Source organism: Ochotona curzoniae, unplaced genomic scaffold (assembly GCF_017591425.1).
Source record: "Ochotona curzoniae isolate NIBS_2020 unplaced genomic scaffold, NIBS_Ocur_1.0 contig_4754, whole genome shotgun sequence".
Lineage (NCBI taxonomy): Eukaryota > Metazoa > Chordata > Mammalia > Lagomorpha > Ochotonidae > Ochotona > Ochotona curzoniae.
Window position 1 is genome coordinate 1599269 of NW_024466378.1, and position 22351 is coordinate 1621619.

General features: G+C 55.3%; 2 pseudogenes; both read left to right on the forward strand.

The window, feature by feature from the left end:
• The first annotated feature begins 11571 nt into the window (after positions 1–11571).
• Positions 11572–11679, forward strand: LOC121161251 (annotated as a pseudogene).
• A 1633-nt stretch (positions 11680–13312) lies between these two features.
• Positions 13313–13420, forward strand: LOC121161252 (annotated as a pseudogene).
• The last annotated feature ends 8931 nt before the right edge of the window (positions 13421–22351 follow it).

Consider the following 22351-nt stretch of genomic DNA (forward strand, 5'->3'; position numbering starts at 1 on the left):
AGTTCTCTCCATCACGCTGCGTTAGCTTGCTTCCCCGGTCCCAGTGACTGGGCACTCGCTCAGTGCCATCTGGAGAGCCGCCATGCATGCTGATGGATGCCCTTCTCATTAAGCCGTGCTACTTCGCTCGCTACCACTGTTTGTCTCACATCTGAAATTCTTTCCTCATGGGAAGACAAGAACCTCTGTTTCAGCTATCACCAAGAGCAGTAAAAGCCGGGTCAGGCTGACTCCACACCCCTCCTCCTCCCAGGAAGCTCCTGCCCAGGACTTGCTTAAGTGGGTTGTCTCTCTTTTTGTTTTCATCAACTCCCTCTAAAGTTGCACACCCAGAAACCATTCAGCAAGGATTTGTTGAATAAATTAGTGAAATCATTGTTTCCTGCTCCCTGTAACAGGATGCATCCAACATGAAGAAAAAAAAATGTAATAATTTGTTTGAAAGCATCCCAAACATAGACAGGACATGAACTTGAAGTCAGAAAACTTGAGTTGCAGACCTGGCTTTAGTATCTTCTCTGTCCCCTGTGGATTAAATCCCTTACCAGCCCTGAGTTTCATTTGGATCATCTGCAAAATGAAGCTCATAAGAAACTAACACATTGGATTATCGTTATGATCAAATAAAATAATACATCATAAACATGTGTAGTAAGGAGCTGTTTTATTGGTATCACTGGGCAGCAGAATCAGGAGTTCACAACAGCTTGAGTAGAGCTGTAAGGCTATTTACCAGAAAGTCAAGGTAATATACGTGCCCACAGACACACGTAATGATAGAAGCATTGGATCAGAAAGAGGCGGGTTTGAACATAGACCTCACCACCAGAAGGAACTGAGTGCATCGGTGGACAAGGGAGCTATTCACAAGCCAGGAACACCTGGGCGTGTGTCTAACCTTGGAACACCAAGTGGCAGACTAAATCCACAGTGCTATCTCTCCTTTGTGCCTCCCTTTGGTTAAAAATAATAGAAGAGAGCGTCCCTGGCCTCAATACTATCTCTTCTTATGCTTTCCTTGAGTTGTAAATAACAGACCTAAGCATACCAAGATGCTGTTGTCTTTTCCTTTACTTTTTTTTAGTTTTGCTAACATAACTATTCTAAGAATTGCTAGCTTCACGTAAGATTAGAATCAATGAAAGTCTTTGTGTGGGGTATAAAAGTCTGTGCAGTCTCAAATAAAGTGTGTCATCATGAAAGCGTGGATGTTGGCCGCAGCATAGATTAATAAAATAATTTCTCCATTAAGCATCTTCTTGCTATTTGTTTGATTAATCCTGACAACCACTTCCGCTCTATGACCTGAAGACATCCCATCAGCCAAATGGAGATGATAGCATCTATTTCCAGGGGTCATGGCTAGCAAGAACTACCACGAGGAGTGGGTGGTTGGTGCACTCACTAAGACAATGCTTGGGATGCCTGAATTCCATGTTGATGAGTGTGGATTTCAGACCCAACTCTGCCTCTAATCTCAGGTTCCTGTTTCTTGGGGGGGTCCCCATTAGAAGGGGACCTGGACTCCAGATGTGACAACCATTCCGAGGAGAATCTGGACACAGGGGATGAAGAGACAATACGAACCAATGCACACTTGATTGAGTTTTCCTGCACAATTTTATACTAAGATTTTTGCAAGGCAGGCAGGTGGATAAAAGTTACTAGTTCACTAAACACTAGCATACAAGCTACTCTCAAGATAAATCACAAGGGATTTGGGAAACAATCGCCAGGTTTCAGGCAACAATGTAGGAAAACGTGAGTTATAGGAACCAATGCCAGTAAACAAACGGAGCTAACTAGACAAGAAGCATACATTTAGGCCACAAACACTAAAAGAAGAAGAGATGGTGGGATGCCACACACCTCCTCAGTCATGCTCAGCCAGCAAGGCTGCCCACAATCCCAGTAGGAAGTCTGCTTCCGTAGCAAGCTCAGATCCCTTGGGCATCTGGTGGTCTAGTTCAGGGGGCAGAACTCCACAATGAGCAAATCTCCACACTGCTCATGTGCACACTGGATGGCCAGGGAGGACTCAAGTGTCCCTGCCATCCATATGGAAGATTCAGATTGAGTTTCCAGCCTCTGTTACAGATCTATGGGGAAAGAACCAACAGCCCTCGAATATCTATGACTTCACACAGTGACGGTTTCCGGTTGCTCTCCTACTGGGAGGAGTGTTCACCGTGGGACTTGGGGCCGGCGGGCAGGAGGAGGGATGGGAGGCGTCTGCTATCCACTTGTTCAGGGTCCAGGTGGTTGGAGCAGTCACCGTGTACACACTGCCAACTACCCAGAGAGAAGGGATGTGCCTTCTGGAGAGTGGCATGCCGGGTGGAAGGAGGTGGATCACTGACACTTAAGCTCAGCAGCCAAAATGGGGCAGCTTAGGGTCCCATACTCCCAGGCTGGCCATGAACTCACAGTTCTCACAGCCCCAGACACTGGGTAGGCGGCCTACAGCCTACCACGACACAGCACCTACGGTCATGTTTGGCACAAATTGGCCCCTCATCTTCTTTTGTAGATAGTGAGGAATAAAATCTTGGGGAGAATTTTGCGTATGGCACACCCAGCAAACTGCTTGTCTGCACCAATACACTTGACCTTCATTTCATTAGCATATATCAACTACCTAGCAAGGTTTCTCTTTGTAGTTTTGCAAATGTGAAGGAACAGACTTAAAAATGGACTCAGCATCTCTTTAGGAAAAGAAGTGTGTTTCCTCTAGTACAACCTTCAGTGAGGAGCCTTTGCTGTGGCTTAGTAGGTAAAGCAGCTTCCTGTGCTGCCAATATCCCATAAAGGTACCTGCTCATGACCCACAGCAGCCACACCTCTGAACAAGTTCCCTGCTACGCTGCCTGGGAAAGCAGCAGGAGAGGTTCAAGTACTTGGGCCCTTGTACCCACAGGTGAGATCCAGATGAAGCCGCTGGCTCCTGGTTTCAGCTTGGCCCAGTCCTGGAGGTATGACCATCTGGGGAGTGAACCCATGGGTGGAGGAGGCCTAACCGTCTCTGCTCTCTCCAACTCTGTCAAATAAACAACATTGTTAAAAAGCAGAATAGTTTAAACATTGTTAAAAATGAAGTAATTTTCTTGTAGAACAGTAGCCCGAGGAGCTGAGGGGTTGCTTTATAACAAAGACCTCACACTAAATTAGCATCTGCACTAAACAAGAGAAATTTTGTTTCCTGAGAGCCCAGGGAAATTTTCTGGAAGCTTCAAATACGCAGTTTTAAATAACCCTTGGTAGCACATGGCCATGTGATTCTACCCTAAGTCTTCTAGAAAATCCTCCCCTGTGTTTGGCGAGCAGCGTCTGTGCAGGGAAATTGAGGCAAGTTGAAATTGCTGGGTTAATTCAGGAGAAAGAGAGAGCGAGAAACGCTGCAAGCAAGAACAAGGACCTGGCAGACAACGCTGGTGAGGCTAAGCCGTCCAGCCCAGCCTAAAGACGTTTCAAATCTTACTGACATTTTAAGGAAACAGTGACTTCACTGGGCTAAAGGGAACAGGCCCTCCAGGATGCCACTGATTTAAACATATATATGTATTTTTAACATATATGTATTACAGACATCCAACACGGTAGGTACCTCCGGCTACCTCATGTGGTAGGTAGTGGTCGTTGGCTAACATTTTTGAAGCCATAAATGCAGAGGCTTTTCTTTGAGGGGTGTCAGCTTCTGGCTAAGTGAGACCCAGCAGCAGCAAGTATGGAAATGAGGCCCCTGCAGAGACCTTGCTATTGTCTGGCAGCCAGGCGGTCCCGCTTTGTCCCCTTTTGCCCCTCTTTGTCCCTCAGCATCCTTCCCTGCATGCCAGGGCGCCTATTCATGACCCCGGCAGTCCCTCAGCCAAGAAGAAAGGGGTGTTATGTACCTCCTTACACCATCTTTCAAAAATGAAAATTACGTTCCAAGTGAAACATGGGGTGATAATAAGCTTGTGTTGCAAAGAACATGGGTGGTTTGGGTTGTTTGTAGAATAAAATTCGATTCTGGGGCGAAGTTGCCATGAAATAAAGATTTCTGGAGCTTTACTGTGGCAATTAAAAAAAAAAACAGGGCCTGTTTATTTATTTATCATGTATATATGCATCATGGCAGATTTTGAAAAAAATCAGAGAACGAGAAAAATTGCATCTACTGATCCAATCCTCAAATGTCCACAACAAAGCCAGGCGCCTGGAAATCCCATTGTGGCCCCAGCTGACACCTGCTGCCTCCCAGGAGGCATGTTAGCAGGAAGCTGGAATCACCAGTGTCAGAAAACCACGTGGACTTTTTTCAAACACACGTCAAGTTTTGAACACTGCCTATGTGTGTTCCCAGGAGAGTCAAGGTGGGCCTGTGAGTGGGAAAGTCACGGCGGAGGAGCCCCGCGGAGGCAAGCGGCTGTCCTCGCATCCCAGTCAGACCCGGAGGCCTGGGCTGGGCACTTCAGCCTCTTAGAGCACTCTTCTTTTCAGTTTCTTTTCTTCTCTTAACAATAAAGAATCATTCAAGATTTCTTTTTTAAAGATGTATTCTTTTTTTATCATTATTGGAAAGACAGATTTATTGAGAGGAGAGACAAATATCTTCCATCCGCTGGCTCACTCCCCAAATGGCTGCAGCTGCCAGAAATGAGCTGATCTGAAGCTGGGAGCCAGGAACCTCCTCCAGGTCTTGCACTTGGATGCAGGGTCCCAAGGCTTTGGGCCATCCTTTAGTGCTTTCCCAGGCCACAGTCAGGGAGCTGGATGGGAAGTAGAGCAGCCAGGACACAAACTGGAGTCCAAATGGGATCCCGGTGCTTGCAGGGGAGGATTAGCCAATTGAGCCATTGTACCAGGCCCAGTTCAAGACTGTTTTTTTTTTTTTTTAATTCCTAGTCTATATAATTTCTAAGGTGGGGGAAGCACCCTGATATCATTGTTTAGGGCCAAGACTGTCAGGAAGGAAATACAGACATACAGGATAGAAGAAACAACCACATTGTCGGTGCAGTATGAAGATCATGGACGCAGGAGTGAGTGAAGAGCAACTAAGGTTTGTTGAAGGAAGGAATATAAACAGGGAGCTGTTGAAAGGAGGTGATGGCGGGAGCCGGAGGTGGGGGTCTGGAGAGGGGGGAGGTGTCATGCCTTTTTGGGCTTTGGGATAGAGCCCTTTAAGAAAAGTTATTGGGCCTAGCATGGTAGCCCAGCGGCTAAAGTCTTCTCCTTGAATGCACCAGGATCCTATATGGGCGCGGGTTCTGGTCCCAGCTGCTCCACTTCCCATCAAGTTCCCTGCTTGTAGCCTGGGAAAGCCGTCAAGGATGGCCCAATGTCTTGGGACCCCTGCACCCATGCGGGAGACCTGGAGGTGCTCCTGACTTCTGGCTTTGGATCAGCACAGCTCTGGCTGTTGCGGTCACTTGGGGAGTGAATCATCAGACAGAGGATATTTCTCTCTCTCCTCACTGTATATATATGACTTTGCAATAAAAATAAATAAATCTTTTTTAAAAAAGTTATTTAGGATCCTTGTGATTTCCATCCTGCTGTGATCTCATTCGTCTCCTTGTCTCACTCCTCCCACCTAGTCAGACTCCACCAGGGGTTCCTACATCCCTACGCTTGTTAACTTAAGGTGATGGGCTTTCATTCTTTATCTTATTTTGCAAAACACATCTTTGAATTGCAGGTCCTTTTTTGTGTCAGGCATGCTTCCTGCAGTTAGATTTTGTGTTTGTGTGTGTGTAAGCTCTGTCTCTTTTGTATCTGAGTCCCATGTTATTTAGCAACCAGAAGCCATTCTTCCCACCACATGGCCCCTTCCATTGACTGTCTGCCAGAGCCCAGCTAAACCAAAGTGGCTGTCTCCTCCTGCCTCCTCCTCTGGGAAGGGCACTGTGGTCTTGCAGGAGAGCAGCTCTGGGCACACACCTTGCCAAGGCAAGGCATCAATTTGGATCCAGCTCCTGGAAGAGACTGGTGGAATAGGGTGCCAGTGAGTCTACTCACTAAATTCCAGATGTAGGCAAAGCTCTCTAATCCCCGGGGACTCCATTTCCTGGGCTGATGCAAAGAGCCTAAAATCCCTTACGCCAGTCCCTCAGAGCTTGCTGTGTCTGAGAATCACAGGATTTTCAGATGTTTACACAATAGGTTCTTTGTTGTGCTATATCCCTATAGCAGGCTTGGTGCACAATTCCAAAATAACTCCAGGGGAGACGCTGAAGGACTGAGAACCTCACAGCTTCTCCACTGCTGTCCCCAACCCATCGATCCTGTCACTGTACCCCCCTAGTTGCTTTTAATGAAGTGTCAATTGCCCATGCAAGCCAGGAGTGCAAGAATGCCTTCCTCTCCCGTAAACCAGCTGCTCCGAAAACCTGCTGGATTAGGGCCCAGACTCCCAGACCACACCCTGTTTTCCAAAACATCTCAGAACACACTCCCTTCAACGCTTTTCATGCCCAATGTTTCAGGAAAGCAAGCCTTCCTCCCAAGGGTCTCTGGGTACATTTCTTTCACAATTTCCATGAGTTTTGCAGAGAACACAGACGCAGCAAGTAGAGCAGGCAAAACTGTGAAGTGCCTCACAGAGCTATGCTTCGCTGCCGAGTGACTTAGAAGACTTGCTGTGTGCAGAGATTTGTGGGTTTTAGAAATGGGACGTGAGTACTCTTAAGGCGTTGATGTGAAAATTAAATGAAATAATACATGAAAGTACTCAGAACAATGTTGGGCACGCAGAGTTTAGTCAATATTTGCCATGGTGATTAATTATGCTGAGAGGGTCATGTGACCATGAAGCTGTCACATTGGGAACTCAGGCCCATAGGTGCACACAGCTTAGGACAACATCACGGGGAAGGCCCCTGAGAGTCCATATTCCAGCCACACCTGTCTCCAACACATGTCCAGGAGAGTTCCAGTGCATCCTCAACCGCTCCACAATGATGCTCTGCGCGCAGCCTGTCTGTTGAGGGCTCTAGTAAGTGGCTTATTACTGCTCAAGGCAGAAGTAATGGGGTTAACTCCACAGCCTGAAGAGAGGATCAGCATGCTAGGGTTTCTTCTTGGTCACGGAAAGACACAAAGATGGAAGAAACATGTTCTCTTGATGGAGGTGTGGGAGTGTGGAGTGATGTGATCTGAAATTGTCTTCCAAATCTTGCAAACTATAGAGGTAAGCACAGTCACAATATTTTAAATATGACCTATCAATAAACTATTAATCCATTCACCAGTGTTTGTGCACGTGCCATGGACCAACCACCATCCTTTGCCCTGGGGATTCAGGGCTCTATGGAATAGACAAGGTTATCCTCCCATGGGGTTTCCTTTCCAGTGCAGAGGGTGGACAGATAACTAAGTGATATCATTATTACTTGTGATGAGTGCTAAGGAAACAAATGAAGCCAGATCGCAGAGTTGGGATTGACTGAAAGACTGTTTTAGATGGGTAAGTCAGGGGGAGTCCCTTCAAAGTGACTTGCAATGGACAAGAGTGGGAACAAGATGGTTGTGAAGAGCTCAGAGCAGAAAGCTCCGTTTGGAATGAAAAATAAGAGTGTGCTTCTGGGATGAAGAGGGTTTGAGATGTTTGGGGCACAGCTAGAAGGCCCATGTATGTGGTCAAAATCAGTGAATGAGTGGGAGGTAGGCTGTACCCTGCTAAGTCAGGTAGCCCCTCGCAAGTCATGCTGAAGAAGTGTGTGGGTGGTAACCACCATGAGTATCCATGAGACGGTTTGAACAAGAGCACAACACGGTCTCATTTATAATGGCTTAAGGAATATGATACCTATTTTTATAGCTCCTTCTGGCTTATGTTTTTTTTTTTTTAAGATTTATTTTATTTTTATTACAAAGTCAGATAGACAGAGAAAAAGATCTTCTGTCTGATGATTCACTTCCCAAGTGACTGCAATGACCGGTGCTGAGCCGATCCAGAGCCAGGAGCCAGGAACTTCCTCCAGGTCTCCCACGTGGATGCAGGGACCCAAGGCTTTGGGCCGTCCTTGACTCCTTTCCCAGGCCACAAGCAGGGAGCTGGATGGGAAGCGGAGCTGCCGGGGTCAGAACCGGCGCCCATATGGGATCCTGGTGCATTCAAGGCGAGGACTTTAGCCGCTGGGCCACCTCACTGGGCCTATGGCCTATGTTTTTAATATACCTTCTTAGCACATTTAACCAGGCAAAGCTTTTGAAGTAACTTTTCCTAGTTACTGTACCTGGTATCTCATATCCAGTAACAGGTAATTAATAATGTCCAATGCTTTGAGTTACAATCTCTCTAAAGTTAAGTCATCTCCAGGTGTGAAAAATGTGATTACCAGAAATAACATACATGATATGATAAGTGTGGCTTTCTTTATTGTACAAACCCTCTTACTTTATAAGTATCTGGAAAACGCCGATTTAACCAATGACACAGAAAGAGAAGTAAATGCCTAAATGTCCTATACCCAAGCCACATATTGTCTTCACAACTCAACTCAGTTCTCACTACTTAACTTTCATTTTCTCAATTAAAAAAAAAAAGATTTGTTTCTTTATTTGAAAGTTAGAGTTGGGTGGGGATGGGGGCACAGGAAAAGAGCTTCCATCTGCTGAGTCACTCCCCAAATGGCTGAAGCCAGAGAACAAAACTCCATTCAGGTCTTCCCACGTGGGTGGAAGGTTTCAAGTGTACTTGGACCATCTTCTGCTGCTTTTGCAGGTGCATTTTCAGGGAGCTGGATTGAAGTGGAGCAGCCAGGACTCAAATTGGAGCTCTAATATGGGATGCCAGTGTAGCAAGTGGTGGGATTCAACAGCTGTCCACCAACACCAGCCCCAATCCACTTTGTGAAAGAAGATAAAATTGCACCGAGCTTAAGTCTGTAGGCAAATATAGATGAGCCGTAAGGGCAATGTAAGGAGTTGCACTTTGAAACCTCTGATCAAAGCCAACCTCTGATCATACTGACCATTCAGCACAGTGACCATCTATCTAGCTAATAATGTTTCCTTTTTCCCATAAGAGCTGTGCTTACTTAATTGGTTTCTACATGCTTGGAAGACAGAAGCCATCTCATTGCCAATAATAGTCAATATGAACCTGTGCTCATGATGGAGAACCCTTGGTTCCTCTCTAGGTCTGTCCCATCACTGGAGGTGGCTCACACTGGAGTTCAGCTGCCACTGCTGCCAAGCATTCTTGCCAACATATACACTTTTAGTGTACATGGTAGAGATTTTTTTAAGTCTTTCCTTCCCTTTTCCATTTTAGCATGTTCCACTGCTAAATGAAGTGGTGTGAGACCAGAGAAGGTGTGGGGTTTGGACTGGAAAATAATTATAATGCATGGATGCTCTGCTCTCACCATAGTGACCCCTCCCCATGGAGAGCCGAGTCGTATAGCAGCACCAATCCCAAGTGTCTGCTTTCTCAGCCCCTGCTATCCTGCCTCACATTTGTCTCCTTTCCTTGCATGATGGGACATCATTTCGAACTCATAAGAATGTTTTCAGAAGATTCCAGAATAGCCTTGTGATGAGTGCAGTCCCAGCTGACAGCTGGACTACAACTAGGACAAGAGCCTTCAAACCTGAACTGCTGAGCTCCCAGCTGCTAAACTACATCAGGACCCGAGGATGGGGATGTCCACTTGACGTCATCTTAGCAACCCCAATGTGGGGAAGAAAGTTCCGAGGGTATTGTTTGAGCAGTTTTGATCAGCATTTTGGGATGCTGTTGGTTTCATTGCTCCAAGGTTAGAAAAAATTCTTCCAAGGCCCATTGACTAACAGAGTCCACCCTAGTGTTCCACTCACTCAGACACTTGTTGCCAAAGCTCAGCCAGGAGAGCTGTCTGCTGGGGTCTGTGCAGTAGGTATGGATGACACGAAGGTGTGAAGAGAACAGCTCCCCTGCTTGGCAGGGCCTGGGGGAGCTTACAGCTGTTTGGCAGGGCCCGGCAGATTTCTCTCTGACCACCTTGACGCAGTCTCACCTCCTGTTTGCATGGACACTCAACCACCCCACTAAGAATTCTGCAATCTATTAGGCATAGTTTGCCCCTGTGAGATGGCTTTTACAACCAACATGAGCTTAAAAGTTAATGTTACTGATAGTGTCTTGGTGAGTGGGCCTTTAACTGCGCATAGGAGTACAATTAAGCCCATGCTGTTTCCAGACACCTTATTGTGTGCCTAACCATTGCTCTGAGATCTGGCCCAAATATTTAGCATGCTTTCTGGGAAATGGCCTGATAAGAGTTTCACAAACTAATGGAAGTGATGGAAGTATGGGTTGAAATTGCTATGACAAAAAATATAGCTATCCTGTTACTGGGACCCTAAAGGTTATCCTGTTATGATTACTGTGACCCCAAAAGGCCATCCTGCTATGGCAAAAGTATAGTTACTGTGATCCTAAAGGCTATCCTGCTATGGCAAAATATAGCTACTGTGACCTTAAAGGTTAGCCTGTCCTTGCAACTCTCAACTCTTTAGAACATAATAAATGTAGTTGCTTTGGCTGCCTTCATAATTTTTAACTAGAGGAAATAGGGTGACTTTACTAACATCATGTATACTTTTGATTATTGTTTGATCATTTATGAGGTTGTAGAGCCTACAATTGTAGAGGGATTTAATGTTTGAAACTTTTGCCTTAGATTTTTATATTTCTTCTCTTTTGATGTATTTCTCTCATTAAGTGATGGATAAGTTATAGAATAAGAAATGTAGTAGGAGTGTATTACTGAATAAGATGTGTCGTCTACTGAGAAAATGTTGGCTGCAACATCAGAATGGATAATGTCCTGTCTTAAGGTGAAACTATCTGTAGAGTTGTCTTTGGAAACATTTACTTGCCCATTGTACAGCAGAAACCTAAATAGAGTAAACATGGCTCATTGCTAATTGCAGTTCCTTCCGTCGTTGTAACTCTTGCTTAGTTAGCAAACTGTGTGGGCCTGCAGACCTAATGAACTTTGGTGCCAATACCCTAATCCCCATAAATCAAGTTCTCAGCCCTTTTCCCATGCATAATTCAAGGTGGGGGTCTGGTTGTCACAGACAGTGCCAAGGATGGGACCCAGACTTGAGGGAAGTAAGTAGGGGCTGGCAAGCCGAGAAAGAATGTGGGATCCTCACTCACTGGCCTCTCAAGCGGTTGTAAATTGTGCCCCCCTTGTAGCTATGTCAAAATGCCCTAAAAAAAAAAGACTGTGTACTACTTCTGAATAAATAAAGCGGACAGCTTTCTCGCGTGGTCCACAATGATGTTGGAATTGTAGTGGTCCATCTCTTCTTTCTACGCCTACTTCACGCACCCTTCTCCAGCTCCGAACTCAGCTGGAGCTGGACTCCGGCACTGGGGGTCGCTGAAGCAGGAGGTGGGCCGGTGTTGGCCTGGCGGTGCGGGCAGGGGCGGCAGCAGGTGCAGCAGGGGTGGAGGGCGGGCTTGGGCGGGCTTGGGCGGGCTTGGGCGGGCGGTTGGGCAGGGCAGGGCGGTCAGGCAAAGCAGGGCAGGGGTGGGCAGGGGCGGGCAGGGGCGGCAGCAGGCTGAAGAGCGGCTGTAAGGCAGTGTATGTCGTCTATGGCCATACCACCTGAATGTGCCTGATCTTGGAAGCTAAGCAGGGTTGGGCCTGGTTAGTACTTGGATGGGAGACTTCCTGCGAATACCGGGTGCTGTAGGCTTTTGCCCCCAGCCCGTGCCCGCTCCCTCCTTTTCCTGCCTGCCTGGCCACCCCGCTCGCCCACCCAGCCCCAGCCCACACCCCTGACCAGCTCGGATCCCCCGGCACACCACCAATGCCCGGCCTGCTTGCCCTGCCACCTGCTCCCCTGCCTACCTGCTCTGGCCTGCCCAGCTTCCCTTCCCACACGCCTCCCACGCCCCATGCAACCCAGGGCCCCCCCCGCCACCGCCGTGTGCAACGGTGCCCACCCCGAAGCCCCACACACACTAGCCAGCGCCCCACCCCGCCCTACCCTGCACAGCCACCTGCCACACACACACACACAGCCGCCCAGCCAACCTCTTCTGCCAAGCACGCACACACTCACAAACGCCACGCCACCATCTGCCCTTGGCCCGCAGCCTCCCTGGCCACCTGCCCACACCCACACCCCAACCCGGAATCGGGCCCCTCCAGGGCACACAGAGCCACCGCAGTCAGCCATCAACAGCACCAACAGCAGTACCACCTCGCCAGCCCAGGCTCGCCACTGCACAGAGCCCGCCTGCACGCACACTCAGTGGTCCTGTGCCAGGCCTGGGGAGAAACTTGCCTGCACGCCACCTGCCAGAGCCCACCCGAGGGACCCTCTCACCCACCAACCCACCCACCCACCCTGCCGGCAACCCTCCCCCGGCCCCCGCAGACACACCCCCACCGCAGACACCCGCAGCAGTCCCGCCCCTGGGTGTAGGGGATGATCAGGCGCCCCACTGTGGCATGGGCAAACCTGCCCTGTGGACCGAAATCCCTCTTGTGCCTCGAAGCCTGTGGGTGGTGCAGGACTGAGTGCGTGCCTGCTGCCTGCGTGCTGGCCTGTGCGTGCGTGTGTGCATCAGTCGGTGGGTGAGGGTGACCCCGTGCGCTGGAGTGTGCTGTGCAGCGCGGCCCGGCCACCCCGGCTCCCTCGCGACCCTTGGCTCAAGGTGCCCGGTCCCAGGTCCCGACCCGTGGTGGTGCGCAGTGTGGCTGATTGCTTGCTGCATCACTTGCTTGCTCAGCGGGAGTGAGGGTGGCTGTGGGGGGTGGGAGAGGGGGTGGGATGGGGAGCGGGGAGCGTCCCCGGGGCCCCAGGTCTCCATGGGGACTGCCCGCCCGCCGGGGCTGGGTGTCTGGGACCCTGTAGGTGCGTGCGTGTGCGTGCCAGCTGCAGGGGCTCCCAGCGTCGTGCCCAGCCGTAGGAGGGCAGGGCGCAGCAGTGTGAGGCGCCCCCTGGAAGCCCGGCCGCGAAGGGAACCCCTCCAGCCCTCTGATGGTGGAGGAGGCAGCAGCACATCCCCAGCTGCGGGAGGTGGGAGGGACGAGGAGAATGCGGGTGTGCGGGGGGAGGCGCCCTGGCTGTGGGCAGGGGGAGGCGGCCTGGGAAGAAAGCTGGAGTGTCCTGGGGGTGGCTGAAGCAGGAGGTGGGCCAGTGTTGGCCTGGCGGTGCGGGCAGGGGCGGCAGCAGGTGCAGCAGGGGTGGAGGGCGGGCTTGGGCGGGCTTGGGCAGGCGGTTGGGCAGGGCAGGGCGGTCGGGCAAAGCAGGGCAGGGGTGGGCAGGGGCGGGCAGGGGCGGCAGCAGGCTGAAGAGCGCCTGTGAGGCGGTGTGTGTCGTCTATGGCCATACCACCTGAATGTGCCTGATCTTGGAAGCTAAGCATGGCCGGGCCTGGTTAGTACTTGGATGGGAGACTTCCTGGGAATACCGGGTGCTGTAGGCTTTTGCCCCCAGCCCGTGCCCGCTCCCTCCTTTTCCTGCCTGCCTGGCCACCCCGCTCGCCCACCCAGCCCCAGCTCACACCCCTGACCAGCTCGGAACGCCGGCACACCACCAGCGCTCTGCCTGCTTGCCCTGCCACCTGCTCCCCTGCCTACCTGCTCTGGCCTGCCCAGCTTCCCTTCCCACACACCTCCCACGCCCCATGCAACCCAGGGGTCCCCCGCCACCGACGCGTGCAACGGTGCCCACCCCGAGGCCCCACACACAGTAGCCAGCGCCCCACCCCGCCCTGCCCTGCACAGCCACCTGCCACACACACACAAACAACCGCCCAGCCAACCTCTTCTGCCAAGCACGCACACACTCAGGCACACCATGCCACCATTTGCCCTTGGCCCGCAGCCTCCCTGGCCACCTGCCCACACCGAAACCCCAACCCGGAATCGGGCCCCTCCAGGGCACATAGCGCCCGCAGCCAGCCCCCAACAGCACAAACAAGAGCACCACCTCGCCAGCCCAGGCTCGCCACTGCGCAGGGCCCGCCTGCACGAACACTCAGTGGTCCTGTGCCAGGCCTGGGGAGAAACTTGCCTGCATGCCACCTGCCAGAGCCCACCTGAGGGACCCCCTGCACCTCCCGCAGCTGGAGCCCCTCCCAACCAAGCATCTCCCCACTCCAGCACAAGCCCAGCTGCAGCCCCTCCCAAGCCCAGCCCTACCTTCTCCCCAGCCCAGCCCCTCCCCACTCCAGCCCAAACCCAGCTCCAGACCCTCACCAGCCCAGCCACAACTCCTCCACAGACAAGCCCCTCCCATGTCCAGCCACAGCACCAGTCCCTCCCGGTTCAGCCTCATCCCAGCGGCAGCTCCGCCCAGCCACAGCCCAGTCGAGTCCTGCCCCACGGCACAGCCAAAACCCCAGCACAGCCTCAGCCCAGACATTGTCCACCCCCCCACCGCCCCGTGCCTGCCCATCCCCAACCCTGCTCCGGCCCTGCCTCTGCCTCTGCCCCAGCACAGCCCATTCACAGCCCAACTCAGCCCTGGCCAGCCTTGCCCAGCACTGCCCCAGCCCTGCCCCAGCCCTGCCTCAACCCAGCTGTTACTTCCTAAGCACAATTAAGGTTCCCACACGCAGCTCATTCCTCCAGCCAAGTCCTCCTTTCATGATGAGTTTAGCACAAGCCAAAGTTGCGTGTAAGGGAGAGGAGCGGAGCCTCGGCAATTGGTTGGAGTTCTCCCAGGGATTGGCGACTCAGCCACAGCTGAGTGTGGGGACCAGGGGGAGGAGCCGCTGGGATTCTCAGGTGAGACATGCAGCGGTTCCATCTCATTGGCGGATAACCAGAAAGGAGCGAGCTGTGGGAAAGGGAAAGCAGGAAGTGATGCCAGGGTCCGGATGGCATGTTTGAAGGACTCTCACGAAGGCCATCCCAGCTGCAGCCCTGACCAGCGGTGGCCAGGCCTGGCAAGCCCCTGGCCCCGCCCAAACCCAGCCCAGACAAACTTGTCTCAGCCCAGCCCTAAACCAAGCCACTGTCAGTCCTAGCCCTGCCCACCCGCAGGCCCCGCCCAGCCCTGCCCCAGCACAGTGTAACCCAGCCTTGCCCCTGTCCATCCCACCTTCAGCCCTGCCCCAGCCCGCCCCAAGCCCAATCCCAGCCCCAGTCCCTGCCCTAGCCCAGCCCCAACCCACACCCAGCCCTGCTCCAGGCAAGCCCCAGCCCAAACCCAGTTCCACCTAAGCCCAACCCCTGCCCAGCCCTTCCCCAGTCCAGCCTAGGCCCCAGCCAAGCCCCTCCCCACTCCAGCCCAAACCCCAGTCCAGACCCGCCCATGCCCAGCCCCAGCTCCTCCCCAGCCCAACCCATCGCCAGCCCAGCCCAGGCCCCAGCCAAGCCCCTCCCCATTCCAGCACAAGCCCATGCCCAGCCCCTCCCAAGCCCAGCCCCACCTTCTCCCCAGCCCAGCCCCTCCCCACTCCAGCCCAAACCCAGCTCCAGCCCCTCACCAGCCCAGCCACAACTCCTCCACAGACAAGCCCCTCCCATGTCCAGCCCCAGCACCAGTCCGTCCCGGTTCAGCCTCATCCCAGCGGCAGCCCTGCCCAGCCACAGCCCAGTCCAGTCCTGCCCCACGGTACAGCCAAACCCCAGCAGAGCCTCAGCCCAGACCCTGTACACCCCCCCACCGCCCCGTGCCTGCCCATCCCCAACCCTGCCCCGGCCCTGCCTCTGCCCCAGCACAGCCCATTCACAACCCAACTCAGTCCTGGCCAGCCTTGCCCAGCACTGCCCCAGCCCTGCCCCAGCCCTGCCTCAACCCAGGTATTACTTCCTAAGCACGATTAAGGTTCCCACACGCAGCTCATTCCTCCAGCCAAGTCCTCCTTTCACGATGAGTTTAGCACAAGCCAAAATCCCAGACACAGCGAGGTGCTTAGGAGGACTTTATTCCATCAGGGGAGAATTGGGAGTGGGGGTGCAGGGTGAGGAAACCGGAAGGGAAACATCTCCTGCCATGGTGGCAGGACGGGGTCCTCCAGGACAGAGGAAGGGGCAAGATGAAATATGGGGGAGAGCCAGGAAAAGAGAGAAGAAGAGGAAGAGAGAAAGAGAGGTGGCACACGTGGAGGCTCACTTATACAAAACAGGTGAACCTGCAAGGTTGCGTGTAAGGCAGAGGAGCGGAGCCTCGACAATTGGTTGGAGTTCTCCCAGGGATTGGCGACTGAGATGATCTGAGCCACAGCTGAGTGTGGGGACCAGGGGGAGGAGCCGCTGGGATTCTCAGGTGAGACATGCAGCGGTTCCATCTCATTGGCGGATAACCAGAAAGGAACGAATTTTGCGAGCTGTGGGAAAGGGAAAGCAGGAAGTGATGCCAAGGTCGGGATGGCATGTTTGAAGGACTCTCACGAAGGCCATCCCAGCTGCAGCCCTGACCAGCGGTGGCCAGGCCTGGCAAGCCCCTGGCCCCGCCCAAACCCAGCCCAGACAACCTTGTCTCAGCCCAGCCCTAAACCAAGCCACTGTCAGTCCTAGCCCTGCCCACCCGCAGGCCCCGCCCAGCCCTGCCCCAGCACAGTGTAACCCAGCCTTGCCCCTGTCCATCCCACCTTCAGCCCTGCCCCAGCCCGCCCCAAGCCCAATCCCAGCCCCAGTCCCTGCCCTAGCCCAGCCCCAACCCACACCCAGCCCTGCTCCAGGCAAGCCCCAGCCCAAACCCAGTTCCACCTAAGCCCAACCCCTGCCCAGCCCTTCCCCAGTCCAGCCTAGGCCCCAGCCAAGCCCCTCCCCACTCCAGCCCAAACCCCAGTCCAGACCCGCCCATGCCCAGCCCCAGCTCCTCCCCAGCCCAACCCATCGCCAGCCCAGCCCAGGCCCCAGCCAAGCCCCTCCCCACTCCAGCACAAGCCCAGCTCCAGCCCCTCCCAAGCCCAGCCCCACCTTCTCCCCAGCCCAGCCCCTCCCCACTCCAGCCCAAACCCAGCTCCAGCCCCTCACCAGCCCAGCCACAACTCCTCCACAGACAAGCCCCTCCCATGTCCAGCCCCAGCACCAGTCCGTCCTGGTTCAGCCTCATCCCAGCGGCAGCCCCACCCAGCCACAGCCCAGTCCAGTCCTGCCCCACGGCACAGCCAAAACCCCAGCACAGCCTCAGCCCAGACCCTGTCCACCGCCCCGTGCCTGCCCATCCCCAACCCTGCTCCGGCCCTGCCTCTGCCCCAGCACAGCCCATTCACAGCCCAACTCAGCCCTGGCCAGCCTTGCCCAGCACTGCCCCAGCCCTGCCCCAGCCCTGCCTCAACCCAGCTGTTACTTCCTAAGCACAATTAAGGTTCCCACACGCAGCTCATTCCTCCAGCCAAGTCCTCCTTTCACGATGAGTTTAGCACAAGCCAAAATCCCAGACACAGCGAGGTGCTTAGGAGGTCCTTTATTCCATCAGGGGAGAATTGGGAGTGGGGGTGCAGGGTGAGGAAACCGGAAGGGAAACATCTCCTGCCATGGTGGCAGGACGGGGTCCTCCAGGACAGAGGAAGGGGCAAGATGAAATATGGGGGAGAGCCAGGAAAAGAGAGAAGAAGAGGAAGAGAGAAAGAGAGGTGGCACACGTGGAGGCTCACTTATACAAAACAGGTGAACCTGCAAGGTTGCGTGTAAGGCAGAGGAGCGGAGCCTCGACAATTGGTTGGAGTTCTCCCAGGGATTGGCGACTGAGATGATCTGAGCCACAGCTGAGTGTGGGGACCAGGGGGAGGAGCCGCTGGGATTCTCAGGTGAGACATGCAGCGGTTCCATCTCATTGGCGGATAACCAGAAAGGAACGAATTTTGCGAGCTGTGGGAAAGGGAAAGCAGGAAGTGATGCCAGGGTCGGGATGGCATGTTTGAAGGACTCTCACGAAGGCCATCCCAGCTGCAGCCCTGACCAGCGGTGGCCAGGCCTGGCAAGCCCCTGGCCCCGCCCAAACCCAGCCCAGACAACCTTGTCTCAGCCCAGCCCTAAACCAAGCCACTGTCAGTCCTAGCCCTGCCCACCCGCAGGCCCCGCCCAGCCCTGCCCCAGCACAGTGTAACCCAGCCTTGCCCCTGTCCATCCCACCTTCAGCCCTGCCCCAGCCCGCCCCAAGCCCAATCCCAGCCCCAGTCCCTGCCCTAGCCCAGCCCCAACCCACACCCAGCCCTGCTCCAGGCAAGCCCCAGCCCAAACCCAGTTCCACCTAAGCCCAACCCCTGCCCAGCCCTTCCCCAGTCCAGCCTAGGCCACAGCCAAGCCCCTCCCCACTCCAGCCCAAACCCCAGTCCAGACCCGCCCATGCCCAGCCCCAGCTCCTCCCCAGCCCAACCCATCGCCAGCCCAGCCCAGGCCCCAGCCAAGCCCCTCCCCACTCCAGCACAAGCCCAGCTCCAGCCCCTCCCAAGCCCAGCCCCACCTTCTCCCCAGCCCAGCCCCTCCCCACTCCAGCCCAAACCCAGCTCCAGCCCCTCACCAGCCCAGCCACAACTCCTCCACAGACAAGCCCCTCCCATGTCCAGCCCCAGCACCAGTCCGTCCTGGTTCAGCCTCATCCCAGCGGCAGCCCCGCCCAGCCACAGCCCAGTCCAGTCCTGCCCCACGGCACAGCCAAAACCCCAGCACAGCCTCAGCCCAGACCCTGTCCACCGCCCCGTGCCTGCCCATCCCCAACCCTGCTCCGGCCCTGCCTCTGCCCCAGCACAGCCCATTCACAGCCCAACTCAGCCCTGGCCAGCCTTGCCCAGCACTGCCCCAGCACTGCCCCAGCCCTGCCCCAGCCCTGCCTCAACCCAGCTGTTACTTCCTAAGCACAATTAAGGTTCCCACACGCAGCTCATTCCTCCAGCCAAGTCCTCCTTTCACGATGAGTTTAGCACAAGCCAAAATCCCAGACACAGCGAGGTGCTTAGGAGGTCCTTTATTCCATCAGGGGAGAATTGGGAGTGGGGGTGCAGGGTGAGGAAACCGGAAGGGAAACATCTCCTGCCATGGTGGCAGGACGGGGTCCTCCAGGACAGAGGAAGGGGCAAGATGAAATATGGGGGAGAGCCAGGAAAAGAGAGAAGAAGAGGAAGAGAGAAAGAGAGGTGGCACACGTGGAGGCTCACTTATACAAAACAGGTGAACCTGCAAGGTTGCGTGTAAGGCAGAGGAGCGGAGCCTCGACAATTGGTTGGAGTTCTCCCAGGGATTGGCGACTGAGATGATCTGAGCCACAGCTGAGTGTGGGGATCAGGGGGAGGAGCCGCTGGGATTCTCAGGTGAGACATGCAGCGGTTCCATCTCATTGGCGGATAACCAGAAAGGAACGAATTTTGCGAGCTGTGGGAAAGGGAAAGCAGGAAGTGATGCCAGGGTCGGGATGGCATGTTTGAAGGACTCTCACGAAGGCCATCCCAGCTGCAGCCCTGACCAGCGGTGGCCAGGCCTGGCAAGCCCCTGGCCCCGCCCAAACCCAGCCCAGACAACCTTGTCTCAGCCCAGCCCTAAACCAAGCCACTGTCAGTCCTAGCCCTGCCCACCCGCAGGCCCCGCCCAGCCCTGCCCCAGCACAGTGTAACCCAGCCTTGCCCCTGTCCATCCCACCTTCAGCCCTGCCCCAGCCCGCCCCAAGCCCAATCCCAGCCCCAGTCCCTGCCCTAGCCCAGCCCCAACCCACACCCAGCCCTGCTCCAGGCAAGCCCCAGCCCAAACCCAGTTCCACCTAAGCCCAACCCCTGCCCAGCCCTTCCCCAGTCCAGCCTAGGCCCCAGCCAAGCCCCTCCCCACTCCAGCCCAAACCCCAGTCCAGACCCGCCCATGCCCAGCCCCAGCTCCTCCCCAGCCCAACCCATCGCCAGCCCAGCCCAGGCCCCAGCCAAGCCCCTCCCCACTCCAGCACAAGCCCAGCTCCAGCCCCTCCCAAGCCCAGCCCCACCTTCTCCCCAGCCCAGCCCCTCCCCACTCCAGCCCAAACCCAGCTCCAGCCCCTCACCAGCCCAGCCACAACTCCTCCACAGACAAGCCCCTCCCATGTCCAGCCCCAGCACCAGTCCGTCCCGGTTCAGCCTCATCCCAGCGGCAGCCCCGCCCAGCCACAGCCCAGTCCAGTCCTGCCCCACGGCACAGCCAAAACCCCAGCACAGCCTCAGCCCAGACCCTGTCCACCGCCCCGTGCCTGCCCATCCCCAACCCTGCTCCGGCCCTGCCTCTGCCCCAGCACAGCCCATTCACAGCCCAACTCAGCCCTGGCCAGCCTTGCCCAGCACTGCCCCAGCCCTGCCCCAGCCCTGCCTCAACCCAGCTGTTACTTCCTAAGCACGATTAAGGTTCCCACACGCAGCTCATTCCTCCAGCCAAGTCCTCCTTTCACGATGAGTTTAGCACAAGCCAAAATCCCAGACACAGCGAGGTGCTTAGGAGGTCCTTTATTCCATCAGGGGAGAATTGGGAGTGGGGGTGCAGGGTGAGGAAACCGGAAGGGAAACATCTCCTGCCATGGTGGCAGGACGGGGTCCTCCAGGACAGAGGAAGGGGCAAGATGAAATATGGGGGAGAGCCAGGAAAAGAGAGAAGAAGAGGAAGAGAGAAAGAGAGGTGGCACACGTGGAGGCTCACTTATACAAAACAGGTGAACCTGCAAGGTTGCGTGTAAGGCAGAGGAGCGGAGCCTCGACAATTGGTTGGAGTTCTCCCAGGGATTGGCGACTGAGATGATCTGAGCCACAGCTGAGTGTGGGGACCAGGGGGAGGAGCCGCTGGGATTCTCAGGTGAGACATGCAGCGGTTCCATCTCATTGGCGGATAACCAGAAAGGAACGAATTTTGCGAGCTGTGGGAAAGGGAAAGCAGGAAGTGATGCCAGGGTCGGGATGGCATGTTTGAAGGACTCTCACGAAGGCCATCCCAGCTGCAGCCCTGACCAGCGGTGGCCAGGCCTGGCAAGCCCCTGGCCCCGCCCAAACCCAGCCCAGACAACCTTGTCTCAGCCCAGCCCTAAACCAAGCCACTGTCAGTCCTAGCCCTGCCCACCCGCAGGCCCCGCCCAGCCCTGCCCCAGCACAGTGTAACCCAGCCTTGCCCCTGTCCATCCCACCTTCAGCCCTGCCCCAGCCCGCCCCAAGCCCAATCCCAGCCCCAGTCCCTGCCCTAGCCCAGCCCCAACCCACACCCAGCCCTGCTCCAGGCAAGCCCCAGCCCAAACCCAGTTCCACCTAAGCCCAACCCCTGCCCAGCCCTTCCCCAGTCCAGCCTAGGCCCCAGCCAAGCCCCTCCCCACTCCAGCCCAAACCCCAGTCCAGACCCGCCCATGCCCAGCCCCAGCTCCTCCCCAGCCCAACCCATCGCCAGCCCAGCCCAGGCCCCAGCCAAGCCCCTCCCCACTCCAGCACAAGCCCAGCTCCAGCCCCTCCCAAGCCCAGCCCCACCTTCTCCCCAGCCCAGCCCCTCCCCACTCCAGCCCAAACCCAGCTCCAGCCCCTCACCAGCCCAGCCACAACTCCTCCACAGACAAGCCCCTCCCATGTCCAGCCCCAGCACCAGTCCGTCCCGGTTCAGCCTCATCCCAGCGGCAGCCCCGCCCAGCCACAGCCCAGTCCAGTCCTGCCCCACGGCACAGCCAAAACCCCAGCACAGCCTCAGCCCAGACCCTGTCCACCGCCCCGTGCCTGCCCATCCCCAACCCTGCTCCGGCCCTGCCTCTGCCCCAGCACAGCCCATTCACAGCCCAACTCAGCCCTGGCCAGCCTTGCCCAGCACTGCCCCAGCCCTGCCCCAGCCCTGCCTCAACCCAGCTGTTACTTCCTAAGCACGATTAAGGTTCCCACACGCAGCTCATTCCTCCAGCCAAGTCCTCCTTTCACGATGAGTTTAGCACAAGCCAAAATCCCAGACACAGCGAGGTGCTTAGGAGGTCCTTTATTCCATCAGGGGAGAATTGGGAGTGGGGGTGCAGGGTGAGGAAACCGGAAGGGAAACATCTCCTGCCATGGTGGCAGGACGGGGTCCTCCAGGACAGAGGAAGGGGCAAGATGAAATATGGGGGAGAGCCAGGAAAAGAGAGAAGAAGAGGAAGAGAGAAAGAGAGGTGGCACACGTGGAGGCTCACTTATACAAAACAGGTGAACCTGCAAGGTTGCGTGTAAGGCAGAGGAGCGGAGCCTCGACAATTGGTTGGAGTTCTCCCAGGGATTGGCGACTGAGATGATCTGAGCCACAGCTGAGTGTGGGGACCAGGGGGAGGAGCCGCTGGGATTCTCAGGTGAGACATGCAGCGGTTCCATCTCATTGGCGGATAACCAGAAAGGAACGAATTTTGCGAGCTGTGGGAAAGGGAAAGCAGGAAGTGATGCCAGGGTCGGGATGGCATGTTTGAAGGACTCTCACGAAGGCCATCCCAGCTGCAGCCCTGACCAGCGGTGGCCAGGCCTGGC